At 25.8% G+C, this 6,948-nt stretch overlaps 1 protein-coding gene across 3 annotated transcripts in view; it reads left to right on the top strand.

The window, feature by feature from the left end:
- LOC127277519 (protein numb) overlaps positions 1–6,948 on the top strand; it is a 101,828-nt gene that overhangs the window by 77,919 nt on the left and 16,961 nt on the right. The gene's annotated exons all lie outside the window — the stretch shown is intronic.

Raw genomic sequence — 6,948 nt, 5'->3', positions numbered from 1 at the left:
ATTTATAACGTATTTTTCCCGAATTTTCCATTTTAATTAACAAATTTTTCAGGTTTATAAATTTCCTTTCCCGAATTTTTTTTTATTTTTTATCTCCCGAATTTTTACTACTTACTGCTTTTCTTTACCGAATTTCCTAGTAAACTATTTTTCCTTCCCGAATTTTCCATGTTTTTTAAATTTTCTTTCCCGAATTTCCTTACTTGTAATTAATATTTCCTGAATTTTTCTATATTAATAGTTTGTATTTCCCGAATTTTCCAAGTATATAGCTTTTCTTTCCCGAATTTATTTATAACATATATTTCCCGAATTTTCCATTTTTATGACTTTTTATTACCGAATATTTCAGGATTATAAATTTCCATTCCCGAATTTTCCCTTCTTTTTTTTTTTTTCCAAAATTTATAGATTTTCTTTCCCCATTTTTTCTATACTAAAGTTTTCTTTTCCGAATTGCCTTATTTATGAATTTACTTTCCCGAATTTTTATTTATAATAGTTTTTCTTTCCCGAATTTCCAGATTAAGTATTCTTCCTTCGAGAATTATTAAAATTTATAGATTTCCTATTCCCGATTTTCTTTATTTCTAACTTCTCTTTCTCGTATTTTTATTTATAATAGTTTTCTTTCACGAATTTCTTTATTTATCGTTTTTCTTTCCCGAATTTTCCTATGAAAACGGAAATGTAGGAAAAATAAAATAGAAAAATGAAAAATTCGGGAAAAGGGAAATTACGTAAATAAAAAAAAATGAAAAATTCTGGAATAAGAAAATAAAGGAAATATTGAAGATTGGAAAAAGGGAAATTCTGGGGAAAATGAAATACAAAAATGCAAAAATTCGGCGAAAAGGAAAATTAAGGAAATAAAGAAATAGAAAAATAATTTAATAGAGAAGGGAAATATTTGACAAAAAGAAAATAAGGGAAATATTACAGATTGAAAAATTTGGAAAAAGGGAAATTTTAGGAAAAATAAAATACAAAAATGGAAAATTAATAAAATAGAAAAAAAGAAAAATTCTGGAAATGGAAAATATTAAACATTGGAAAATTCGGTAAAAGGGAAATACTAAATATTAGAAAATTCGGGAAAGGAATTATATAAATATTGGACTATTCGGGAAAGGAAAAAGAGACATATATAAATATTGGAAAATTCGGAAAATGGAAAAGGGAAATACTAAATATTAGGAAATTCGGGAAAGGAAATATATTAATATTGGAAAAATCGGGAAAGGGGAAAAGGAAAATATTAAATATAGAAAAATTCGGGAAAGGAAAAAAAATATTATTTTAAGAATATCGTAGTAAAAAACAAATTTATTTTTGTTAAAAAAATTTAATACAAATAAAATTGTAATAAAAAACAATTTTTTTTTTTTTTGATGAAGGTCATCGAACTTCATTTCACGTTACAAATAAGGGTGAAATTAGTTTTGCTCTGAAATGTATAACTTTCTTTCTTCAGATATCTTTTGTATTTCACAAATAACCTGTCAGGGGGAGAGTTCAAATATTCTCTCTTAAAAAAAAAAAAATATTGCCATGGGGGCCTCCAATGATGTGTTTCGTTTCTTCCCCCTCTCCCCCCCTTTCGTCTCGACGATGTCAAATTTCCAAAAATAAATTATTCTTCCCCCCCCTTTTATTTTTATAAAAATTTGTAATTCTCATTTTTTTTAAATCAACAGAAAAATTATTTCTATTTTTATTTTTTTAATAAAAATTTTAATATAAAAAAAATTTGTTATATTAAAAAATTTGTACTATTAAAAAAATTAATACAAACAAAATTTGTAATAAAAAAATTAATATAAAAAAAAATTTTAATTAAATTTTTATTATTTTGTTATGTATTTTTTTTTTAAATATTGTTAATAAGTAAAAAAGAAAAGAAGATACACGTACTATAACAGGGGATTTTTGCATTTTTCTGTGAGTCATTTATGAGACGTCATTTAAAAAAAAAAAATTGCTACGAAGGAAAAGAAAGTCAGTCGATTCTTTATTATTATAATAATATTATATGAATATATATATATATATAAGTATGTCTGAAAATAGCGGACATTCTCAACAGGCCAAGGAGATGATTCAGTCATAAAGTGCCGTTGGACTTGTTTATCTTTTTCATAAAATTACCTCATTGTTCTCTTCGAACAAGGTCACGTTGTCCCAGAATCATTAAATTGGTTTCCTGTCATCAGGAAAAAATCATTTTCTATATCTATGTATAATAATTGACGACAATTTCAATAAACAATAAAAATAAAAAATCTCCGTTAATTACTTTTTCGAGTAATTTTTTTAAATTAAAAGAAAAAAATTGACTTTGGGTCTATTGGACCCAAGAGTGATAGATTAAGGTCAAAAAAAATTTTTTTTTTTTACTTTTATCTATTTTTCTATTTTTTATGTATTGACAAATTATTTATTTTTATATAAGAAATAAAATTTTTTGTTAAAGAAAAGAAAAATTGTCCTTGGGTCCATTAGACCCCAATGTGATAAATATGTACCAAAAAATGTTTTTTTTTCATTTTTCTCTTTTTTTACTTATATATTATTACTTTAATAAATAAAAAAATATTTTGATAAATAAAAGAAAAACGGCCCTTGGGTCCATTGGACCTTAGTGTGATAAATAAGTGCCAAAAAATCTTTTTTATTTTTATCCGTTTTTTCTATTTCTTTTACTCCTATAATATTTACGTTGATAAAAAATTTTTTTTGATAAATAAACGAAAAATTGTCCCTGGGTCCAATAGACCCCAGTGTGATAAATAAGTACCAAAAAATATTTTTTTTACTTTTATCTGTTTTTCTATTTTTTATTTATATATTATTTATTTTGATACATAGAAAAAAAATATTGTAATAAATAAAAGAAATATTGGTCTTAGGTCCATTGGACCCAAGTGTGATAAATAAAGGTCAAAAACAAATTTTCTTCTATCCCGTTTAATTTTTTTATTTTCTTATATATTATTTTCTTTGATAAATAAAAAAAGTATTTTGATAAAAAATTGGCCTTGGGTCTATTAGACCCAAGTGTGATAAATAAGGGTCAAAAAATTTTTTTTTACCTTTTATATCTATTTTTCTAATTTTTATTTATTTTATTATTATTTTTTTTTATTTGAATAAAAACGTATTTTGAATTTTTTGAATAAATAGAGAGGGGGTAAAGAGGATAAAGAGTTACATAACAATAAAGGGTCAATAATGCGGGTCGTCGGAAATTTTCGAATGAAAATGTATCACACAGATGGAATTGAATCAAGTGGCCAAATGGCAAAGCTCGCATTTTTATTAACGTCCGGGTGAAAGAATAAGGGGGGAAGATTATCATTATAGAATCGTTAAGAGAATTTAATTTAATTGACCCAAGTGTGTTATAAAGTGATATCAATTTTATTATGTCACCTTTTTAATTGACAATTTGACATTGTAACACTTATCATTTGCGATAGAAAATAATAAAAAAAAATAATAATAATAAATAATAAATAATAATAATAAATAAATCGTTTTTTTGATTTTTATAAAAACTATTTTTTGGAGTTGAAAAAAATTTTAAATCCAAAATATTTTTGGAATTTTTAAAAATTATAGGTCAGAAATACTTTTGGAGACATAAAAAATATAAGTGAGAAATACTTTTTTACTTTTAGAAAGTATAAGTCAGAAATACTTTCTGACCTATATAAAATGTCAGTAATAAATTTTCGACCTGTAAAAATAGAAGTCAGCCATAGTTTCGGACCTATGAAAAATGGCAGAAATACTTTTGGACTTAAAACTATTTAAGTCAGAAATACTTTTGGACTTTCAGAATGTATAAGTCAGAAATACTTTTCGGCTTTTAGAAAATATAAGCCAGAAATAATTTAAGACTTGTAAAAATTACAAGTCAGAAATACTTTTGGACCAATAAAAACTGTCAGAAATACTTTAGGAGCTATAGAATATATGTCAGAATTACTTTTGGCCTTTCAGAAAGTATAAGTCAGAAATACTTTTGAACATATAAAAATAAAAGTCAGAAATACTTTCGGACCTTTAAAAAAGGTCAGGAATACTTTTGGACTATCAGAAAGTAGAAGTCAGAAATACTTTTGGACCTGTTAAACTAGAAGTCAGAAATAATTTCGGACCTACAAAAAAATTGGTCAGAAATACTTTTGGACTTTTAGAAAATAAGTCAGAAATAGTTAAATTCTTGTAAAAATTATAAGTATCAAATAATTTCGGACCTACAAAAAAATTGGTCAGAAATACTTTTGGACTTTTAGAAAATAAGTCAGAAACAGTTAAATTCTTGTAAAAATTATAAGTAACAAATAATTTCGGACCTACAAAAAAATTGGTCAAAAATACTTTTGGACTTAAAAAAATGTGTCAGAAATACTTTTGGAATTTGGTTTTTACTTACACAGAAACAAGAAATGAGAAATTATTATATAAATAATTATTTTTACATTAAATCCTCCCCCTTCGGATGCAGAATTTTTTTTTTTTTTTTATCATCACCAGAACAGACGTGCTTATTTGCATCGGGCTCAATGATAAGGTCTTTTGTAATTGAAGTGGAGCAGATTGTGTGTGCTCTCGTTCACGTTTATAGAAGTGTATATGTTTCACACTCTCGTAATACACACGCGACTATTTTTATTTCTAAACTCAAAGAATGGTTTAAGCCTATTACTTTGCTAAGTAAACATGCTAATCCGATTTCATTGAGAGTGCTTACTTTCGCACGTTTTAACCATTAGGGCAATTGTCATTGATATTCCTATTTTTTTTTTGTTTTGTTTATTTTTGAAAGCTGTGAAAAAAAACATTTTCTGTCCACCATTTTTTCAGAGAGATGAGAAGAAAACGTATTCCAAACACATGCTGTCGATTAAATTTCATTTAATTATCATCGAGTTATCTGAGATTAAGTGAAAGGTAAAAAAAAAAAATTCCAATAACTCGGTCATTATTGTAAGGAGCGTTTTAAATATGTCTTTGTCGAAGTAATTTATTTATAGAATCACATCGACAATCTTATAAAAGGAGATTAAATAATGGAAGATAAAAATAAACGAGCCGTATAGGAAAAAAGGTCTTGAATTCTTTTTTTCTTTTTCTTTTTTTATCCTGATTTGTTCGCGCCTCAATGATTTCATATGTCATTAAATTGTATATATATAAATAACAATAGTGTGAGAATTTAATTATTTATTTGTAATTTTTTTTTCTTTAACGAGACTTGTTAATAGACAAAAAAAAGAAAATGAGTTCATGTAGAAATTATCTGGAACCTTGAAATCAACATGGTTATTATTTCGTAAGATGTTATTAAACTTTTCTCATTATTGTTTTTGCTAATTTTCCCGTTTTTATACTTACATAACCTCAAAATTTTCGAGTTTTTTCATTGTATCTTTTTTTGTGAATGAGTAAATTTTTTTTTCCATTTTGGCATCTATTCTTGCCATTTTACTGATTCTATTGAGACCAAGGCGATGTATTTTCATCAAGATTTGTGTAAATTATCGCAAATTTAAAACTCGAGGTGGGAGAATTTTGGTTAAAATTGGATTTTTTTTTAAAAATACGAGTTTTTGAAAGTTACTGCCAGAAATTATTTATTTATTTACTTAAATTGAACCGTTTTCCTCCTGTTTTGTCACAATTTCCCATTTCTATACGAACATAACCTTAAAATTTGCAAATTACTAATTGATAATATTAATTTTCCATTACTATTTACTATTGAAATTATTTATTTTTCTAAATTTAACTGTTTTGTTCCAATTTATCATTTCTATATGTACATAACCTCAAAATTTACGAGTTTTTCCATAATATTTTTATTTAGAAATAAGAAAATTAAATTCTGCAAATTGTAATAATTTCTTGCCACTACGTAGAATTCACAAATTTCAAGACAGTAAATTTTCATTTAGTTTTGTGTAAATTATCGCAATTTTAAATCTCGAGGTTGGGGGAATTTTTGCCAAAATTTGTCAATTTTCGTAACTTTACGAAATTATTATCGGGTAAAATCAATTAGAACATCAAAATTTCAAGTTCCATTCCTTCCTAACCTCAAAATCCATAACTTTTCATACGAAATTTTTCATTTAGAAATGAATAAAAACAAATTCTCCAAAACGTTACTTACTCTTGCCATCTTCTAGAATGTATCAAATTGATGATAAAATATTTTTAATAATTTTTCTCAGATTTATTAAAAATTTAAATTTCGAGATGAGAGAAAACCATTTTCAATGATTTTATGATATTGATGACTTATCTTATATTGAAAAAAGAAAAAAAAAGGGATTTAATATTAACTCGTCTCACAGCGGGCAATAGAAAAGAAATTCTCAATCCTATGTGTATATTGTATTGGATTGAGCGTCTCGACCCGACGGTTAAGCGCGAGGGGTGCCTATTAGAGGGGTAGATCCGTGGTTACGAATTAGGGGAGAGACCTTGGAGGGGTTCTGATATAAAAGAATCTTTGGGAACCGGCTTCAAGATTCGATCACAGGCTTTGAGTTGGACGTTATGAGACAACGGTCCGTCTCCCTTCGGTACTTATATAAACTTCTCTCTCAAAAAATGGACATTAGTGATTCGTCGGGGTCGTGAACCTTATGGGAACCTGTAAAAATACCTGGCATTATATAATTTAACAATAAATCTTTAATCACAAGATTGACAAACTTCCCCCTTTAAAAATTATCGATTTTTTTTAAACCTAACCTCACTTTTTTTAAATTTCTTATTTAATTTGTGTATAAAAATATTTTTTTTCTCTTGCAATATTGTAAGATATATATTTAAAAAAAAAAGTTTTGAATAAACATTGTCGAAATGGCTCCACCTCAAAAGTTTACATGGCTGCCAATTTGATAAAAATTAATATTGAGTGATGAAATTCGG

The sequence above is a fragment of the Leptopilina boulardi genome, unplaced genomic scaffold (assembly GCF_019393585.1).
Source record: "Leptopilina boulardi isolate dan_hultmark-lab unplaced genomic scaffold, ZJU_Lbou_2.1 LbouV2_169, whole genome shotgun sequence".
Taxonomy (NCBI): Eukaryota; Metazoa; Arthropoda; class Insecta; order Hymenoptera; family Figitidae; genus Leptopilina; species Leptopilina boulardi.
This window is presented reverse-complemented; position numbering and strand designations above follow the sequence as displayed.